The 22,351-nt window shown below is 39.3% G+C and overlaps 1 long non-coding RNA gene across 1 annotated transcript in view; it reads left to right on the top strand.

Moving 5' to 3' along the window:
- Positions 1–972, top strand: part of LOC141768697 (uncharacterized) — a 39,569-nt gene extending 38,597 nt beyond the window's left edge. Inside the window, exons 2-3 of the long non-coding RNA XR_012594192.1 lie at positions 510–672; positions 777–972. This is a non-coding gene — a long non-coding RNA (uncharacterized LOC141768697). The remainder of the gene's footprint in view (positions 1–509; positions 673–776) is intronic.
- The last annotated feature ends 21,379 nt before the right edge of the window (positions 973–22,351 follow it).

Genomic DNA, 22,351 nt, shown 5'->3' with positions numbered 1-22,351 from the left:
AAACTAAAAGTAACGTTGACTTATTTTGTATGTCGTTAGTCATGAGTTGTTAGTCACGAGACTCGTTATCGTCAATCCCGTTAGTCACATAACTTGAGTCAGTGAAGTTGACGTCAACCACAACTGTTTCCTTACCCAAAGTAAGTGGTTGTGTTGCCTAAACCTAACTTCCTGTGAAAACGGAAGTTTATTTTGAAAGGACACTATGCATGTAATGAGTGTATATTGATACGCCGTCAACACACTGTCCTTAGTCCGCCCATAAGTAACGCAAGAGGGGTATCCCATGCGTCGGTCTCCGATGCTGAGGGGCTCTGACCAAGCGTCGGTATTTGACGAGTTGCGAGTAAGAATGCGTTGGAGCAACAGGACTTAGCTTTAATGGGTCAAAGCCAGTCCCTTAGCACAGGTGATTTGGAGTTGACTGGGCAGTCATATTTGTGTGTGTGTGATTGCATACATTTGTGTCTATTTATCTGTATGTCCATACAGTTATGTTTATGTTTCAGGTACATGGATGCAGTGTGTCCTTGGCTGCTTGTGTTTTCATGATGTGAAAGAAATCAACTGGACGAAAAGGCAAAAAAACAGGAAACAGCAGAGAAGCAAAGTGATAGATTTGAGAAAGGTGCATGGATGCAGTGTGTCCTTGGCTGCTTGCATATTCATGATGTGAGTGCTAGTCTGCAAAATAACTACTTTCTCCTTCAGTTTCTCAGCAGGGGTTTTATAACTCAAAGTTTGTTTGCTCTCTAATTCACACGTGGATGATGTAGACTGGGAACATCCATTCGGCACTTCTTCCCTATCTGAGCAGTGCCCTGCTTCACATTCACACAGCTGCACACATTCACACCTGGGAGCTTCCTGGTTCAACCCGACTCCTACTCTGGGCCAGATTCTAGCCCCGATGAGGATAACACCTCACCGTGCCAATATTTTCTTCAAACCTCTTTCTGGTGCTTAAATAAATGCAACAAGACAACATGCCGCAGGCTAACTTGAGATTGTATGTGTGTGTTGTGTATGGGTGACAAACAGGGCTTCGCCATTGGGCTTATGTTATATGTCAGATTCAAGACAAAATCACAGCCTTTGACACAGGGGGAATTCTCCAGGTGATTGTATGACATGTAGCTAATCGTAATGCATTCAATAAAAATATGATTGACACTTTTTTTGGGCATTTAGTCTGTGTCATATGGAGTATTTGTACTGTGTACACCAACACATACTCACTCCAAACTCGTCAAATACCGCCACTTGGTCAGTGCCCCTCGGTATCGGAGACCGATGCATGGGGTACCCCTCTTGCGTTACTTTTGGACAGAACGGCCTGTCAATGTACGCTTGTTACGTGCATAGTGTCCTTTCAAAATAAAATGTATTTTCACAGGAAGTTAGTTTTAGGCAACACAACCACTGAGTTAGGGTTAAGAAACGGTCATGGTTGACAGGACCAAGGCTAAAAATAAGTTCCACTTTTACAGTTCTAAAATAAACACAAGACTTTCAACCAGGAGACCGGTGTTCGCATCCTAACGTTGACTTATTTTGTCACTTGACCTCAGTGGTTTTGTTGCCTTAACCTAACTTCCTGTGAAAACATACGTTTATTTTGAAACGACACTATGCATGTAACAAGCATGTATTGACATGCCCTCCCCGGACCGTCCTGAAGTAACGTCTTTGCCAGCCCTGAGGCTGCTATCATACTATCTACAGCTCTATGGAACACAAGGAAGTAAACCCCACATTACAGACAATATAATCAAACAATCTGAGGCTATTAAATGATTCATAGTTCATGAATCGTTTTCATTTCCACTTTTAAAACGGCCCAGAGTCCTCATGCTCCACCTGCCAAGGATCAGCCACAAACTGATTGTGATGCTTTCAGGGACGTTCACACCAGGGCACACACTCTCTCATTCAGCATGCTCTCCCAGTGATTTTGTCTGTGTGCGAGAGTGTGTCTATTTCAGGGTGTGTGTGTGTGTGTGTTTAAGGAATTGAAGACGAACAAGTGAAGTGTAAAGAGCTAAAGCCACTGGCACAGCACAGATCCTCTTCTTCTGATTAGCCTGGTTATCACTGCTGTAAGGGAGAGGGGGAGCTGCATGAAAAAGAGAGGCCAAAAGAAAGAGACAGTAGGAGAAGAAGACAGGAAAGACAAAAAGGGAAATAAATCGACTGGATGAAGAAAAGGCACAACGGGAAAATGGAGAGAAGCAAAGTGATACATGTGTAGGCAGGAGGATAGACAGCATGATGGGAAGAGAAAGGGATGAGTGTAACTTTAAGCACTTACACTGTGTCACTGCGTGTGTCTTGGGCATTTTTTGGACGTGTCAGAGACGGCTCATTACACGCAGCGTGTCTTTTTAAAGTAAACTTCTGTGTTCACAGGAACAACACATTCTTAATCCCAACTCGTCAAATACGCCACTTGGTCAGTGCCCCTCGGCATCGGAGACCGACACACAGGGTATCCATCTTGCGGTACTTTTAGATGGACCAGGGATGGCGTGTCAATATATGCTCGTTACATGCATAGTGTCCTTTCAAAAAAAAGGAAACTTCTTACACTACATGGCCAAAAGTATGTGGTTATGAACAAAGTATTGTATGTGTACATCCAAATGCCAAACGTGTCTGAGTTTAACAAGTATTCAAATGTCAACTGCCTTCTAGTTTCTCTCAACGAGTTCACCTGCCTACTCAGCTGCATCTCATTCATGATCAGCCCCAGTGTCTATTCAGAGGCCAGTTGTTTTCATGCTAGATCCTCCTGTTTAAATTGACATTACACTTCCAGCCCATAAGTGATAAAATTGGCGTCCCTTTGAACAGTACCACCTTACTAAGTGATCAGCTTTCATCATGTGTTGATTAATTCATTCAACAAAGTCCGAAAATATAATGTCAGCTTAATTTACAGCCCAAACCTCCACCCATCCTCCCTGAGGTACAGCCTGGTTGTAAACATTAAACTGTAATTGCTTAAACATTTAAATAGAATAATCATATGATAATGGTGCTCAACAAACACAATTTTGGTCTGTTTTTTCTTGTTGGACACATGATTGCTGTGTATTTGCATGTGTTCATCCTTCCGTGTTTTCTTTCCTTCCTCCCTGTCGGTGTTTTTGCCAATAAAAGCTCAAGTCATTAACTAGAAACTTAATTGAGAGGGATAGAGGAAAGAGTCGGAAACTGGGGGGGAAAGTCTTTTTCTTCTCAAGAGCTCCTCGCTTCCTTTCTTCCTGGCAACTTAATGGAGCTTAACGCAATTAAATTTAACACTCACCAGTTTAATCCAACAGTGTACCAACCGTTCTCTCCGTCTCCCTTTATTCCCCCTCTCTCCCTGGATTTCTTGCTAATTCTAATTCTTCCATTTCTAACTTTTTTTTGTCTTTTATTATATATCATATCAAATGTTATCTTAATGTATGTACAATTAGGACATTTGCTGTTCAGGCAATATATAAACCTGAGTGTAAACCCTTTAAATTTAGAAGAAAAACAACCCAACTTTTTCTTTTGTTTCTTTTTGTTATTCCTGTATTCTTAAATGTCACCCCAACAAATAATAGCACATCATTATGTTCTAAAGCCAATCATTTTCTTTTAAACTAATACTCCAATTCTCGTAAAAGTTAATTTGGACTAAACCTGAAATGGATTGTTTGGAAGACAGCATCTACTTTGCACACTCTAAACCCCTCAGGGTGAGAAATAACATACATCGTACTTAAGGTGAGGGCAATCATGTTCTGCACCTCATCCATCTCAATCAAGTGCTTTAATTGATTGATAGCGCTAATGATAACATCATTGAAAGTTATGTTGTATAGTAACAAGCATAATCAGCGAGAAAGTCCACTACAGGCAGGCGGGAGGTCGGGTGGTGGATGGGTCAAACAAACATTGAACTTTCCCCCAGGAGACCGCTGTTGGTGTCTCGTGTGAAACCAAAAGTTAACGTTTACTTAATATCACTTTTTTTATTTCAAGCCAAACCATGATGTTTTTTTCATAAACCTAACCAAGTTGTTTTGTTGCATTTTTTTTGTTTCAATTTACAACATTAACCACATGTTTAAAACTGTTTAAAACTGTGACCGTAATCCGGAACAAAATATGTTTTCTTTGAAATGTAATTGAGAATTGCAGTTTAGTTGTATGGGAACGTAATGCGGTTAGAGACAGGGTTGCTCCAAGAGAAGTATCATTAGATTGCCAGCCGGGTTTGTTGTGTTGGAGTACAGAAAGCGTAGCTTACTGATATCTAAAGGATTTTCAATGTCATGGCTGAATATTTAGATTATTTCCACAATGTGGATGAGGCCTGAATTCGATGGCTGCCCATGTTTATTTGAGCCAGAGTATACGGATATTTTGATTTAAAAGCGACACTTCTCCTTGATCGGGACTTGGACACAAAAACATACAGACCGGATGAAGCGAAAAGTAAGAAAAACTTTATATCTCTGTAGGTTCCTTTCAATAATGTTGTCAGACACTTATAATTACAATCTGAGCCTGTCAGTGACAAAAACAAGCACTTTTAGTGAACGTACAATACATAGACGTTGCTCACTCGCCCTCGCAGCTTGTTTGACGGCTGCCATCTACAGCATTCTCCTTCAATACTGGACCAATACCAGAAATTGTTGTCCCCATTAGTCACTTAGATACAAAAACATGGGAAAATGGGTTGAAAAATACCAAAGTTACCCTTTAATGTATGTACAATTAAGACATTTCTTTTTGACCCTTACAATTTGGAAAATAAAAAGTTGATGTTATTTTTTCTTTTTTGTTCTTTCTGTATCCTTAAATGTCACCCCAACAAATAATAGCACATCATTATACATCATTATTTTCTAAAGCCAATCATTTTCTTTTAAACTAATCCTCCAATTCTCATTAGACTTATTTTGGACTTAACCTGAAATTTATTGTTTGGAAGACAGCAGCTACTGTGCACACTCTAAACCTCTCAGGGTGAGAAATATTATCGTAGTTGTGGTGAGAGCAATCATGTTCAGCACGTCATCCACCTCAATCAAGTGCTTACAGGCTTAAAGACTGCAATCATAATGAGAGTAAATACATGACAGAGCGCTGCCAATCATTGTTTGATTAGAGCATTCACAAACAAGGTTAGTTGGAGATAAGGTACTTTGTATGCTACATTTGAGTGCTAGTTTTTTTCCCTTGTGTTAATTGAAACAATTAGGACAATTACATAGTATGGCTGTCAAACGATTAGAATATTTAATCACGATTGTCCATAGTTAATCACAATTAATCCCAAATTTATCAATTATTTTTATCTGATCAAAATGTACCTTAAAGGGAGATTTATCAAGTATTTAATACTCCCATCAACATTGGAATGGGCAAATATGCTGCTTAATGTAAATGTATGTATATATTTATTATTAGAAATCAATTAACACAAAACAATGACAAATATTGTCCAGAACCCTCACATATACTGCATTTAACATTAAATAATATGCTCAAATCATAACATGTCAAACTGCAGCCCAACAGGCAACAACAGCTGTCAGTGTGTCAGTGTGCTGACTTGACTATGACTTGCCCCAAAACTGCATGTGATTATCATAAAGTGGGCATGTCAGTAAAGGAGAGACTCGTGGGTACCCTTAGAACCCATTTTCATTCACATATCTTAAGATCAGAGGTCAAGACCCCTTTGAAAATGTCCATGCCAGTTTTTCCTCGACAAAATTTAGCGTAAGTTCGGAGCATTTTTTAGCCTCCTTTGCGACAAGCTAGTATGAGATGGTTGCAAGGTAGGTTTTCTCGTTTTGCTTGATGCCAGTATCTCCACTTTATCTCCACTTTATCTTTAAAACTGAGCCCGCTACAACCTGCGTTAATGCGTTAAAGAAATTAGTGGCGTTAAAAATAATTTGCATTGACGCCTCATCATCACGTTTACTTTGACAGCCCCAATACAAAGAAATCATTATTATTACTTCTTACAGTTTTATATTTCCTGGCATTCTTTGGGGTTTAAAAAGTAGATTTTTCTCACTATCAGATGCATTACAGTACTTTAAGAAAATGCTTTATTATATTGTGAAGCTGTGTGACAATGATATGCAGAAAAGGCTGAGCCCTATCTGAGTGACAGCCACTTGACACGTCTCCAGACAGAAATCACCTTAAAATAGCAATTTGGGCACTCTGAAGTAACTGTCCATCATATTGCCATGTCTATAAAAAGTAATATTCTTTTGGCAAGGGGAACTAGACAAATGTTTCAGGCTTTAACAAAATACATCTTTGTCGGGAAGAGAGAAGGAGGGAAAGAGGGAGGAGAGAGAAGGAAGGGATATATATATATATATATATATATATATATATATATATATATATATATATATATATATATATATATATAGGAAAAAAACATAATAGAGGAGAAAATATTGCCAATTTTGTTGTTAAATGTGACTGACAGCCAACTGCCTACACGTCTTAAAAAGAAAAAAAATCCCCATTACAACAGGTAACTTGCATTCCTGAAATCTGACCGCATTCAAACCCATTTTTATATACCCTAGGAAAGCTCCTATCACTGAATGGGTGATTATTTCAATCTTAATTTAATATTCATGTATGAGAAGAATTCACTACCTACCTACCAATTACAGGCCATTATAAGCTGTTCAGGGACCATTCAATGATGTTGAAATTCCCACTGGTCCAACACAGGTTAGTGAATGTAATGTCGCTGTCACCAGTAATTCAGTGCCCTATAGAACATACAGGTATATCAATTCCAATTGTAGGCATAATTGCCCCCTGAAATACCTCTATTTCAGCCATAAAGGCCCTTGCACCATTGAATTTCTAATTTATAAGATTTATAAGGAATTGTTATACAGTGACAAAAAGTTCTGCTCTTTGTGGGAGCTGTCAAAGAAACTGTAGAGAACAAAAGCTACTCACCCATCTTTTAAGTGGTTACGTCTCGAGTCTGATCTAGACCGCACAGCTGATAGGTACGTGGTTTGTTTACATGGCGTAACAGAAGTGTATAGTATACAATGTTATGAGGCTATAAGTAAATAAAAAGACCACAGATCTATGTTCTTATCTTGTTGGTTTCTTATTCAGTCAATATGAAGACACAGCAAGGTTGATGTTATGCATCATTACAATAAATTATTAGTTCTACGTTAATATAACAAATATAGATGCATTTCTAAAGGGTTCAGTGAGCCCCTTGAACCAACGCAAACTGCACCTGTGGTTATATGACGAAAATAATTAAAAACAGAGAACATAAGGAAGAGGTCAAAGAACGTATATTGCTAAGAAGTGAAAGTCAATTGTTTGTTTCATTGCAACATCGGCGCCCTGAAGCAGAGCTACGCTTCCGCCATTTTGGGCTCAAAGCGACTACCGGACGCCAGTAAAACGTCCACCTACAAAGTGCAGTACAACAATAAAACAATTTTTTTTATATTATATTCTCATACATTTAATGCATCTACCGAAATTGTCTGTGTTGAACAATAACAATATTATAAATGTGCATACTATTATAACTATTTACTTTCTCATTTGTTTATTAAACATTTTGCCCGACTGCTTCCCAGAGGAGCATAAAGTGAGCAACGGACATAAATGGAGGTTAGAAAAATCCAGCGCAGATTTTGAGAGCAATCTCAAACATTTTCATGTCAAGAACCTCCAAAATGGATGTCCAAGAGACCACAGACCTTGAATGTATAAGAGGTTGTGGCCTGTGCTTTTGCCCTGCGTGTTAGTAAATAGCCTAAAACTACATTAGAATCTGTTTATGTCATGCTACTAGCACTACTAGCTACTGGCCGATAACCGGTTGTTTGGGAACAGAGACGTTTATACACCTACCACAGTACAGGCTTACAGCATACAGCCCATGGGTGTATTATAGGATAATAAAAGTGATGAATCACAGCCAATATATCCATTATTACAGCCAGCTAGCAGGAAGCTGGCAGAACCAGATATGTCACATATATATAATGATTCAAATGAGGGCTATTTAAGTGTTCGTACTGGAAAGTTGATTTACCTCAACAAAAAAAATATATCCTCTGATTTACAGAAGTCTCTTTATACATTCAGTGTGTGGCACTTGGGCCTTACTGCATGTGGGCCATTGTAAAAGCATTGTCTCTTTTGTAACATACATTTCTTGAGCTAGAATGGCCTTTCTCTGCAACACTTTTTTTTACAAATACACATATGCACAGGGAGCTGCCAATTACATAACCAGTGAATGGAAACATCAACTTTTTTTCTCCACTCATTTCTTGTACTCCATTCTTCCAGGCACTGAAGATGGGTAATATCTCTGACAAATGGCAGATGTAATACTTTTTGCTCAAATGGGCAAATGACACAGACGGATCATCTAATTCCTCTGTAGAGATCCATCTACAGTGATGCGAGTCATGATATTCACAATTCACATGACTGTGGAACAGGGCCCCCTTGACCATGAATAGAGTCGGAATGATGTCTGGAGATTTGCCTTCATATTATCTTCCACCCTGCAATGCTGGGCGTGTGTCGTGTATGTGAGTTTGATTATGTGTTAGAAAAAAGGTATTATGTATTTGTATTAGCCAATGTATGAGACGCTAATGTATCATTTTGTCATTGGAATTTTTTCCTGCTGAGACAGTACATTATAATACATGATCTGTACTTTAGGTGAAAGGTATTTGCATTTTAATACTGTGTGTGTGTGTGTGTGTGTGTGTGTGTGTGTGTGTGTGTGTGTGTGTGTGTAAGGTGGGGAGAGACTGATTGTGTGGAGAGAGCATGGGTGGGTGTGCATGTCTGCATTAAGTCATTCATGATATGTTTTTCTACAAAGCAAATGCATAGATAGCACATTTTTTTTTAACATGTGTGTGTGAGAGAGAGATAGAGTAACAGTGGTGGAGGAAGTACTCAAATACTTTACATAAGTAAAATTGACATACAATAATCAAAAGTAAAAGTCCTAGCTGTGCAGTAAAATATCTCTTGTGACTGATATCTGACATTTATAGAGTGCTCCAGGGATGACATATTTTTGTAGGCCAACCAGGAAGTTAGCATTGCCCTGGTTCCCACTACAAAAAGCCAATGGGATTTTTCCATTGGGTTTTGGATTATTGAAGAAAATAAGCTATTTTCAAACACTCCTTTATGATACTCACATGCTTTGTTTAGAAAGGTAATCTTCACAAATGAACACCACTTCTATGATTTTTGAAGCGTGATGAAATCGGCGGAGGTAAAAAGCTAACATTAGGCTGTAAATGAACTACACCACAGTCGCATGAACGTGAATATACACAACGAGGCTGTAAAGGTGGACGAGTCGGCGTGATGACGTTAAACTTGCATTCTTTCTGATAAACAAGAGGGGGCGACTCCTCTGGTTGCAAAAAGAAGTCTGATTGTATAGAAGTCTATGACAAAATGAGCCTACTTCTCACTTGATTTACTACTTCAGTAAACATTGTTAACATGAGTTCATGGTCTAAATCGCTATAGAACTTTAACCCTTTCACAGTGTGTTTTCAGTTAATTGAAAGTTAATTATAACAATTTGGTTGCCTAATGTCTTATTCAGCATTCAATTTTACTTAGCTCTATCCTCTTGTGTCACTTCTGGTTGCAAAAAGCCAAGATGGTGACGTCCAAAAACAAAGATGGCGACAGCCAAAAAGCCAAACGGCAGTCCACAAACCAATTGTTGAGTGTACTACGTCCACTTCTTATACAGTCTATATGGTTCTGATACACAAATCGGTTTTCAGTGTCTTTTTGTTTTGTGAAGTATTTGACAATTTTACCTTTTTGGGTGAAATATGTCTTAAAACCATCTGAGATGGTTAGAAGGGATACATGTTTCTGTTTGCCAACAACTCATTGACATCTGAAACATGACAAGAGGCCTTGTCTAGACAATTCATTGTCATAAGGGGTCATAAGCCAAAATGGTTGAGAACCTGGTTTAATAACATTAGATCTGAAAAGTAACTAATAACTATAGTTGTCAAAAAAATGTAGTCAGGTAAAAATTGCAATATGTCCCTCTGAAATGTAACATGAAATGGAAATACTGAAGTAAAGGGCAGGTACTTCAAAATTTTACAGTAGTTGAGTACGTTGTTACTTTACACCACTGGTTGGTACTTGTATTAATCCCATTGTGGAGACTCAAAACACCAGACTTTCGGCCAGGAGACCGGTGTTTGCGTCCCGTTTGAAACCAGAAGTACATTTTTATTTATTCGTCACGTAACTTCTGTACTTGGTTATATTCTAACCCAAACTGTGACCTTTTCCTAAATCTAACTAATCGTGTACTTAAGTTACACCACTTCTGGTGCAGCGCAACCACTTCCGATTTGGCGTAACTTAACCGTGATCTTTTCCTTACCATAACTAAGTAGTTTTGTTGCCTAATCCTAACTAAGTAGTTTTCTTGCCTGAACCTTTTCTTGCTTGACATTCCTAGGAAAACGTACAAAAAAATTAGAAATAACTTTTTGTAAGATACCGTTATTTAAGAATATGTTGCAGACTTGAACAAGACGTAACAAATATGTATTGATCAGCATTTCATGGAATCTTTCTGTTCTTTCTTTCTCTGCTGGACTCCTTTATTTCCCTCTCCCTTCATCTGTGTCGCTCTTTGTCTCCATCTGTCCTTCCTCCTTTTGTTTCCTGCCTCCCCATTCTCATTCTCTTTCGCCCTCGGAAATCCCCCTCTTCTGCATCCCCTCTCCCTCTCAACTCTTCCCTGTTTCTCCCCTCTGCAGCTCTCCACCTCCCCGTCTCCACCTCCTTTCCCATCTGTAATGGTAATGCAATGTTCTCTGTTCAGCTCATCAGCATCAGCAAGAGCAGCGCCCTCACTGGCGCTCGTTCCCTCCTTCCCTGAGTGTTTAATTGCATTAGCATAAGCACAGCCTTATGTGTGTGTGTGCGAATGTGTGCTAGTGTGAGTGCGAAAGACTGGGAGTGTTTGTGACTCATGGAATCTGACTAATTTGAGAACTAGAGGATTCTCTCTCACCATGTGTCTGTCTCCTCCAAGTGTAGATGATGCTGTCTCTTCCTCTCTTTTTCCCTCATTCTTTCTTTCTTCTCCCCAGTAGTGAAGCTTGGGGGACATAAATCAAGTGGTTTTTGCCACCAAGAGCTGGCCGTGTATTCCAAGAATGAAGGAGTGAACTTTTGATGGGGAGAGTGGAGGGGATGAAGGCAGAGGGAGAGAAAGAGGCAGGGAGGAAGAAGAGAATGAGACGGATTTTGTAGACGTGAAGAAGAGGAACATCTCCACTGTTACCTGAAACATCCTTCACAAATCGCTACCTTGAGGTGATGCACAGAAATTTTCCTTCCAAATATTTCCTGTGATATGCGAACTCACATTTACATTTAAAGGGGAACTCCACCGGTTTTACACATCAAAGTCTGTTTCCAGGTGTTGGGGAGTACGACTGCATATTTGAAAACTGTTGTATAAAGCCTAAAGTGTTTCCAGAGGGAGCTGTGTGAAGTATGATAGATGTCCTCAAGTGATGTCACTTGAGTCAGCATCGGTTGGGTCTGCAGACTACAAATTTGAAAATGAATAAAATCTGGAGGTGTGGAGATACAAAAAAGTGATCTTGCCAGACCTCTGTAGGCTGCTGTTCATCTCGGCTGCAAGCTAGAGGCTCCTGGCTACATTAGCCAGCTGCTATCATAACACTCCCATACATGATTGTATTATAAGAATAGCCCTTTTGTTCTGGAAACTACTCGGAACATCCTTTTTGTCAATCTACCTGGGGAAGCCACCCATCTGCTGAATGCCCTAGGTCTCTAGTTTGTGGTTGTAAAGTTTCATGAGGCTGTGATTATCCTAGAAGTCACCACAGGTCATTTTATACAGTGAGGTTTAAAAAAAAGGTCTCACTACAATGAAATGGCTACTATGGGGACTAATATCATCACACATGAATACAGTTGGGCTCAGTGGATCCACAAGAGGCTCAGTTTTACAGTCATACCCAATTTATGCACTTCCAAGACTGTTTAGGGACCCCACTATGCAAAAATATTCAAACACACAATTTTTAGATCAGGCGAAAATAAAACATTTATACTGCATGTAAAATAACTGCATGGTTTTTGTCCCAACCTGCATGTGATTATCATAAAGTGGGGATGTCTATAAAGGGGAAACTTGTGGGTACCCATAGAACCCATTTTCTTTCACATATCTTGAGGTCAGAGGTCGAAGGACCTCTTTGAAAATTGCCTTGCCAAAATTTAAAATAAAATTTAGCCTTCTTCCCAACAAGCTAGCATGACATGGTTGGTAACAATGGATTCCTTAGGTTTCATATGATACCAATATCTTCACTCTAGCTTTAGGACTGGTGATCATAGCCGTTCCTATTCCTCTCTAACTCAGGTTTTATTTCATAAATAAAAAGGTGAATGGCAAAGTTCCTGGTTACATAGTCCAAAATTACTCCAATCAGATCAGTCACAAGTAAGTCTCTTCCAACAAACGCCCTAATCTACCACACTAACAGACTTATTGCAACTGTTGTACACATCAATTAAAATTTACAGACACACTTCCTTGGTAAGCTTGTACCTGGCTTTCTTTCTGTAGTTGTGTTGACACACTTTCAGTTTTACCTGCAGATTAGATGAGTTGGCCAAATAGTTGGCTTGTTGACAACCTGTGTGAGCTCTCTGATGTGAACTGCAAGTTTAAAGTTTTTCCAACTCTTTCTTTTGGAAAAGTCTAGATGTATTTTCAACACTTAGGGAATGCAAATAATCTCCTGACTGCAAGCAGAGCCTGACTGAGAGAAGCAAAATAATGCAGCACTCTCCCTCGTTCTGATGGAGGTTAGATGCTGGACTTATTTTGCGGCTAAAAGTTCAATTCAGCTCAGTCCAATTTAGCTGGCTTTATTAACATGACTTCTGACATGTGCTATGAAAGCAAATTTCAAAACTCAAAATATATTAGCTAATCCATCCATATGCATTACCCGGGTACAGCTGCATATTCACTCCAGTGCAAAGAATGTGAGTTGACGCTAATCAACATTATATGCTGGCATTTGGACTAATCTCCTTCAGACCAGATGAAAGAGGAGAGAGATAAAGGGGCAGAGGAAGTTTCAGAGGGTTTTCTGGAAGGATCTGAAGTCTAATCCCAATCCATTGTCCATCAGTTGGCTATCATTTAGACTCAGCTAATCAACACAAGGTCCCTCTATGTCTTCCTCTCAGCATTTCCACAATAAAATGTCCAGTTAAATCTACTGCAGATGTCCTTCTGTCTTCCTTGCATTTCAGTGCAATTACTTTATCATTCTTCACTATCCAAATGCCATAACATGTTTTCATGTATAGGCCAACCCGGTCTCACGGGAATCTGTATAAATACTACAACATTACACAGACATTCCGCATGCCATGAATAAACATGTTTTATGTTTTCCCATGTCATTTGTACACCACGCAAATGTCTGTAGTTAGGTTCAAGAAAACCACTAACTTAGTTAGGGTGAAGAAAAACGTCATGGTTGGGCTTAAAATAAGTAAGTAAACCAAGTAAAACACATACAGAAACAACTGTGGAAAATGCGTCACAAACGTCAACAAAAAAATTTAACTTACAAAAATGTATTATTTATTATACGCCTTTTCATGCAAACAGGCTGTATAGGTCTACCAATCATCATCTTCAAATTCCAGAGGGGTTTCAGAAAGATATTTGTATACTAATCATTCCATTCCATCATTCCATACATTTGTATTCATGCTGGACCTCTCTTTTGCTTCCTTTACTTTTCTCTCCTTTACCCGTGATGCAGCGTACACTGCAGTCATCATTGGCAAAGGAAGTTTCTTTGGCAGTACATTTTATACATAAAGTAATTCAACATGCTTTACATAATGTAGTAAAAATATACAAACATACAAAATTAAATACAAATTAAATAGAGATTACAAGAATAGAAACCCTTTTAAAATAAACTAAAAAGTTAAGAACAGAAACATAAATACAGGATGAGAGTGTAAGATGGTTCATGATGAATTCAACCCTGATCATTGTTTGTGTGATCCTGTTTAAATCAATGTCAAATAAAAACCATAATAGCTAGAGCAGTCTTTGTTTTTGCAGCAGAAAGCTAAGGCTTCGGTCTTTCATGTCATCACGTTGTATCCTCATGATGACATTATTATGTTACGTTAAGTGCATTACAATACGTGGTGACAACACGTGGTAGTGCAAGAGTATTGCTCCGCAATGGCTGCAGGAGATCTTAGTTTGCATGATCCTCTTTAAATCTATGTCAAATAAAAAACATATTAGCTAGAGCATTCATTCTTTTGTGCATCAGAAAGCAAAAGTTTCCGTCTTTCGAGTTATTACATTGTACACTTGTGATGACGTCATTATGTTACGTTGAGTGAGGTACAATACATTGTGCCGACACGCGGTAGCACCCGAGTATTGCCCCGTAATGGCTGCGGGAGATCGTTGTTTGCATCATTCTGTTTAAATCAAATAAATCAATCAAATAATAAAAAACATAATAGCTGGAGATTCATTTTTTTTGCAGCAGAGAGCTAAAGCTTCTGTCTTTCATGTCAGCATGTTGTACGCTCGTGATGACGTAATTTTGTTACATTAAGTGCGGTACAAAACATGGTGACAAGACACGGTAGAGCCAGAGTATTGCCCAATAGGGGCCGTGGTATATCGTTGTTTGCATGATCCTGTTTAAATCAATGTCAAATAAATAATTAAAATAATAAAAAACATAATAGCTGGAGATTCATTCATTCATGTCATCATGTTGTATACTCGTGATAATGTCATTTTGTTACGTTAAGTGTGGTACAATATGTGGTGACAACAGGCGGTAGCACCAGTGTATTGCCCTGTAATGGCGGCGGGAGATCGTTGTTTGCATGATCCTGATTAACGGACAATTTCTATTGCAGAGCTCAAAGGGCTAAGGTTCAGTCAAAGACAGTGCAGTACATATAAGTTTTATTCTGCTATTGCCACAGTATAATGTGAAGTAAAATCTAAAAGTTTTGTTATACTGTTATACTCTCTGGCTAACTGTCAGGTGCAGATTCTTAAATTTAGATCATCAGACAAGCAATGATCCAACATCCTTTATGTGGACTAATCCTCTTGCAGTCTGCTGGTTTCCAGAGTGATCTGCATGTCTTATCGTCCTTCCATTAGTATTCATGCTGGATCAGGCTAATCAACATGGTGCACCTCGATCACGTTTTATTCCATCGGCTTCTTCTCTTCTCTCCCAAATCATGAAGCGACCATCTTTATTAACTTACTGCCACTGCAGTTTGTGGTCATGTAGAGTTATCCTCCTGCAGTTTAGATAAGGGATACGGATAGGGCTTCTGAAAGATGTAATGTGAATCGATGCTCCATCCATTGTATTCACATCGATTAAGCTAATCAACAAGGGGTTCTTCCATCCATTTCTGTTTTTGTCTCGATTGCTTTCTTCCTAACCAATCTGCATGGCCCTGGTGAGGAAACAGGACGGTATTGTTTCAGATTATTTAAGCACTTATTCCACTGGAGCCTGTTACTCTTTGTATTATCCTCACCTTGCCAAGACTGTAATGTGAAACACAAACCCTCCCAAAAGAAAATGTGTGCCCAGAATGACTAAAAATCAGATATCAGTGCTATTTATTTATTTTTTTATCTCTTTGTCTATCAGAGGAAAGCTGTATTACAGCGCATTGTGTCATGATTCTGCTTTATGCGACTGCCGTAATGAGTAGGGAACACAACACAAACATAAATGTTTACTTAGATCACTTTTGGGGACATTACACTGACTTACATTCATTTCCTGGAGACTTACCCTAACCATAACCACTACTTAAACTACAACCCTAACCCTAGACTTAACCAATTACCCAAAAATCTGCTTTTTCTCAAATGGAGACACAACTTTTGTCCCAATTTGGACAAGCCGTCCCCGATTAACTGATTTTTATTCTGGACTGTGTGGAAAAAAAGTGGCATTTATTAAGAAAAAGTTTACTGAAACAAAGGGCAAAAATGAAACACGGAAAATTCAATGAAACTAAACTGAATCAAAAGAACACCAAAGAAAAGAAAGCTGCAGCCTCACAGCAACCTGCCGACTCCCCTTTCCCCCCTCTTACTCCAGTGAATGGGATTTTACCTCCTCAGCCTCAACTAACTGGAACCTACCACCTGTCCATGTATGTTATTATGGGGTGAGCTAAACCGAACAAGCATCCAAATTCACACAGAATAATGAACAGACCCTTAATACAAGATCTCTAAGTTACTGCTGACATCTCAATCTATCTACGGGCACCCACACATACCAATGAGCCCACCAAACATTATAGAATGTGTTTTACTGCAGAACAATCTTACCTATCTTACATCTTAACAGTGGCCAGACAGACACAATGAGGCAAACCTGTTTGCACTTTCCTTGATTGAGCTGCAGAGTAGCTGATCTATCGATCAGGCAGGACAACAAAATCCTATGAACCCATAAAACAAAGTAAACAAGCTTGTGTCATTTATACACACTACTTGATAATGTATCTAATTATCTGAAATACTGGACTTAAAATAATAATGAAGCATTCACAAATCACTGTTAATTTTGGGGAACAGTGCATAGTGAAAAGCGAGAAAGGCAACCTTTTCGCATTAAAGCTTCAGTAACTGATCTCAACATGGCTGCCGGGTCACAAACTTCCTCATTTTACAGTTAAAACATTTGAGGTGAGAAATAAGCATTACAGTAACAGCATATTCTATCATATTTGATCAGCGCTGCCTAGTTTGACTGTTCGGAGTTTGCAAGTGATTGACAGCTGCTCAGAGAAGGCAGCTGGACGGCAGACTGCAGCTCGGCTCTGATTGGTTGTTTTCCTATGGTCTGTGAAATCTTGCAGATGCCATTATAGGAGCACCGGAGGACACAGAGGCACATGGTTTTTCTCAGATTACCTGGCTCATGTCAGGATATAGTGACCATTTTATAAAAATATCTTTTTTTTAATCATATTTGCTCCATTTCTGCCCACTGCAGCTTAACACAACTCAACCTTTTGGGCTTGTGACCACTTACAAACCACTTTTCCAGATTTCAAATGAAGAAATTCAATATACTTTTAATAAAACTTAAGTTTCTTCTTCTTTTCTCTCCCATTTATCATCTCAGGACCCCTCAGATTTATCTGGTGACCCTTGAAGGGGCCCGACCCCTAGGTTAGGAACCACTAGACTACACAAGCTAACTGTATGAAAAGTAGTTGAAAGTAGTTCCACCTCGAGCAGCTACAACAGTAAAATGTTATACAAATGTAAGTGAAGAAGAGTCAGAATCACGGCAGGAAAACTCATTTTGTCTCGTCATCTCTCTGTGGGTCTGATTGTTTACTGCCCTGAAACAGATGGGGAGAAAGATGTAAAGCCCACATCACTCACACACACATATACACACACACACACACAAAGAGCCAAAGCAAGGTGGCAGAGCGCTGCACTTCAACTGCGCAATACACTTTCACCTGAAAGTTTGAGTGAGACTAAATATTCCTTTATTCACAGTGACTCCTATGAGTCTTATTTGATGTGGATATGACTTGAATTATTTCAACCACAGATGGTCTTCCTCAGGTAAAGTTAAAGAGATGAACATACACTTGTATTTTTTTGTGATGCACTGCACACTGTTCATTTGTCTGTATACAGTATATAACCAGTGTGATTTGAAAGCCATAGGGTGGCAGGAAAACAGAGTTTCAACAGACCTTGGACCAGCTGATCACCTGCCTCTTTATGGACCGTAAATGCATAAAATAATAAATAAATTAAAAATAGCATGATGAATTTATCCAAATGTAATGGAGTAAAAGTAATAATTTTTCTTTAGAAATCTACTCAAGTAAGAGTAAAAATTATGCTGCATTAAAACTACTCTGATAAGAACAATTCACTCAGTACATGTAATAGAATAAATGCAACTCGTTGCTACCCACCTCTGCTTTTTATATGTATTCTTTTGGCAGATACCTTTGTCAAAAGTGACAAACCTAACAACAGGTATGACTCCGGTGACCCCAGACTCTGATGTGACCATCCTGCACTTTGTACGTCCAACAATCCACGGCAACCAACACAGTGCCCAAATTCAAACTTATCTGGGAATATTCTTCCAAACAAAAATCCACAGTTTAATAACCATTAAAACATTTAAAAAAATGTAAAAAAATGTTCCTTGGGAAATAAAAAAGCATGATTATTAATATTATGTGTCTAACTGTAACTCATGCTTTGGTAGAAGCCACCATTACTGTGGTGGCAGAATCAAACTCATCATTCACTGAGAGTGAAACCACGGATATTCTGGTTATTCAGGGTCGGCAATGTCCCTCTTCAACAGATGAAATAAGCCATGTAAATGAGGACGTTTTTCAGTCTCAAATCACTAGTTTTAATGATTATGACAGTTTTGGGGGGAAAAATAACCTCCACAGACTGGATGTGAAAGTGTAAAGTAATTAAACCCAGCAGGAATTACCTACTAGCTTATAATTATGAATCAACAAACTTGCTCTCCCTTCGTTTTTTTATGTCGGCCTGGTACGTCTGGGCCTTAACAAGTTTAGTTGAGGCAAAAAGAATAAGAAAAAAGTAAAGAGATAAAAAGAAACTGAGTCACACAAAACAGTTGTACAGAAAAACCGAGACCAGAGAGGAAAAGGGGAGAAATAAAATGAAGAGAAAAAAAAAATTAAAGCAGATTCAGAAAGATTGCAGTGTTGAAAGAGAAAGAGGAATTTAGAAAAATGAAGGAATAGAGACAGAGAGAGAGGCAGAGCAGCAGAGAGCGGTGGTTGTAAAAGAGTTGAGAGAGAGTGAGAGAGAGAATCCCTGGGGTGTTTCTGCTGACACACTGAATGACCACAGTGACGGAGAAGCAGATTGAATTCTCCAAAATGGCCTCTCCCCTGCAGTTCACTTCAACCCTAGGGTCAACCGTAAAAGCAGCCGAGGCATAAAATATCTGGAAATTGATTTGCATTCAGTAAAAACGGAGCTCCTTATCACTTCTTTTCTCGCCGGGCAGCACGGATGACGAGTTTAACGGAGGACAACGAGGGAGTGCAAGACGAGATCCAAATTCAGGATTTATTTAAGAAGTGTTTATGTGTGTGCAAGTGTGTGTGTGTGTTTTGATGTAAGGCAAAAAAAAAGAGGACTGAGTGTGTCTTTTGATATGACAGTCTTCACTAACAGAAAGGCCCCTGTCCTCTGGCAACCCCGCTTAAACAGCCTTTGGAGCTGAGGGAAATCTCAGCATCCCTGATTGCCGTTGCTGCTCTTTTATCACTCATTTGATTTTCCACATCAAACACGACCTGCGAGTCGTGCCTGCATTTGCAACACTCATACGCATTAGAAGGTGGCTGGCAGATAGTTGACACAGTGCTGGAAAGTAATCTTAGAGGCTATACAGCTTCATCTAAGTTCAGTTCTTTTACTCTACACTTTCTGTGCACTAAGTTACACAAGTTCAGAGGGTGCTAACGTCTGTTTTAGCAACAGTCTCACTGCAGTTTGTGAAATTTAATCTATCTGATTTGAGTACACAGACACAAATTTCCCTTTTTCTGTGACGCTCAGCACGGCTTTCAACAACATCATTTTTGGTACATTTTTACAACAAATGACCAGCAACACGTGACGCATGTGTCAATTTCCGCCCAAGCCTTTTCAAAATAAAACTACTTAGTTAGATTTAGGAATATATTGACTTGGTTGGGCTTTGGCAACACACTATTTAGTTAGACTTGGAAATAGATCAACTTAGTTAGGCTTAGGAAACAAAACTACTTAAAATAAAACCTAAACTAGTGAGGTTTAGGGAAATATTGTGGTTTGGGTTAAAATAACTCTGGAAGTGCTGTAACTTAAGTACGGAAGTTATGTGACAAATAAATCAACTTTGACCTCTGGTTTCACACGGGACATGAACACCGGTCTGCTGAACATCAAGAACAATTTGTGTCTGTATACACGAATCAATACATTACATTTTGTGACTATTTCTCAAACTGCTGTGCGATTGGGCTGGTTTCAGAGTGACATGAAGCGGGGGTGAGAGGGCAAAAACGAGAAATACATTTTACCCCCATGTTGCCAGTAGAACTGTACATTGCCAAATGTCAGACTGTAGTGTGAAAAATGTGAGAGTCTGAAAATATTTAAGCCCCATGACACAGATTCAAGAGATAAGTCAAGATCACACACAAACAGCACGAGCCATGCTGCTACAATGAAGGATTCCCCGAGTGCCACTGACCCTCCGACTGCTGAGAAAGGCCACGTATTTCTCTCACAGAGGAATTCTCCAAGCAACAATTTTACCCTGTACTTCAGGAGGTAACAATTCAGCAATTTGAAAACATTGCATCGGGCCTTTTGTGCAAGATATCTCCGCATTGATTCTAACAGCTTGAAAATTGGCCAAAGCTGAGAGCAAATCACAGCTCAATTGATGCCGGCTTCTCTCTACAGGTGAAAGCTTGATATGGTGGGCGCATCTGGTTTCTGTTTTAGCTCTTCCTAATGCCATTTACTCTGCGTTTGTTTCTCTCCAGCTGAGTCCATAAGGTCATCTCTGCCGGTGCTGTCATGTCAGCGACTACTCATGTTACCTGTCACCCTGCCGCTCGTTCAGAAACCCACTTCTCTGCTCTGCTGCCTGTTGGTTTGTCAAGAATGTCCACCAATGAGCAACAAACATACAATGCAGCAAACAGCAATAATGTTGCAAGTGTTGTAACAATTTCGGTTTCATAACACGCCTGATAAAAGTGTGTCAGTGTAGACAACTTACTGGAGACAAGTGGAACATCAGGGCAACAGTGCCAATCTGTCAAACCAGCAATGCCCTGTTAGTCGCAGTAGGAGAGACGAAACTTCAGCACCAGAGGCAATGAAAATGTAACCCAAATGCTCTCGTGAGATGGTTAAGGTTAGGTACTGATCTTGGAATAGTTAAGGTTAGGCATCGACTTCAAAAAGTTAAGGCTAAGCATTGACCTTGAATAGTTAAGGTTGGGCATTGATCTCGAATAGTTAAGGTTAGGCATTGATCTAGAATAGTTAAGGTTAGGCATTGATCTAGAATAGTTAAGGTTAGGCGTTGATCTCAAAGAGTTAAGGTTAGGATAGGTCATCGGGCAGCGAGTTTCGCAAGAATTTTTGCAGATTTTAGATCAGATTTTGCAATTAGTGGGTTACCTTCTAGACACGACCCAATTTCAGTGTTGTGGCCCCTGCTCTGTCGGATCCATATGCTGCCCCTGGGAATAAATACTGAGGAGCCATAACATCAAATTCCACTTCTATGCAGATGATACACATATCTACTCGCAAACTTCTACTGACAAACACTTAGTATTATCTCGGGCTACCAAATGCCTGGATCACATCCATCACATGATGAGCAACAACTCACTGCAGCTAAATGGCAGCAAGTCATTCTCAATGGCACTGGTCCAACCTAACTTCAGGAGTGCCTCCCCCTCAGTCCAACCCCTGGACACTCAGCTCTGGCAGCTCAAACCTTCTAACTGTGCCAAAGACAAAGCTGACAAGCATGGGAGATCTTGCGTTTTTGTCGCTGGGCCACGCTTGTGGAATCACCTCCCAGGGATGATTAGGGCTTTAGACTCACTTGCTGTTTTTAAAGACTCAAGTGACTCACCTGTTCCTCTCAGCCTTCCCCTAGGGTCCTGGTTTCATATATGTTTTCCTTTTAAACTGGGGTCTCGAAATATTTTGTCTATAATGGTATTTATTATATTTTAACTTGGGCTGTCAATATATTAAAATATTTAATCATGATTAATCACATGACTGTCCATAGTTAATCGCAATTAATCACAAATTAATCACAGATGTTTTATATGTTCAAAATGTGCCTTAAAGGTCACATATTATGCAAAATGCACTTTTCCATGTCTTTTAAACATCAATATCTGTCCCCAGTGTGTCTACAGGCCACCATAGTATCATAAAAGACCATCCTCTCTCTTTTTCTCCTCCTCCGTTTGTCCGGAAATGGGTGCAGAAAAAAAAATTCGCTTTTTTAGTTGTCTTCTGACGTCATTAGAGAGCAATGCAAGCCATATATGGCTTTCCTGTTTCCAGTGAAACAGAACAGCACCC

The sequence above is a fragment of the Sebastes fasciatus genome, chromosome 1, assembly GCF_043250625.1.
Source record: "Sebastes fasciatus isolate fSebFas1 chromosome 1, fSebFas1.pri, whole genome shotgun sequence".
Classification (NCBI taxonomy): Eukaryota; Metazoa; Chordata; class Actinopteri; order Perciformes; family Sebastidae; genus Sebastes; species Sebastes fasciatus.
Note: the sequence above shows the minus strand (reverse complement) of the source record. Positions and strands in the feature narration are given on the sequence as shown.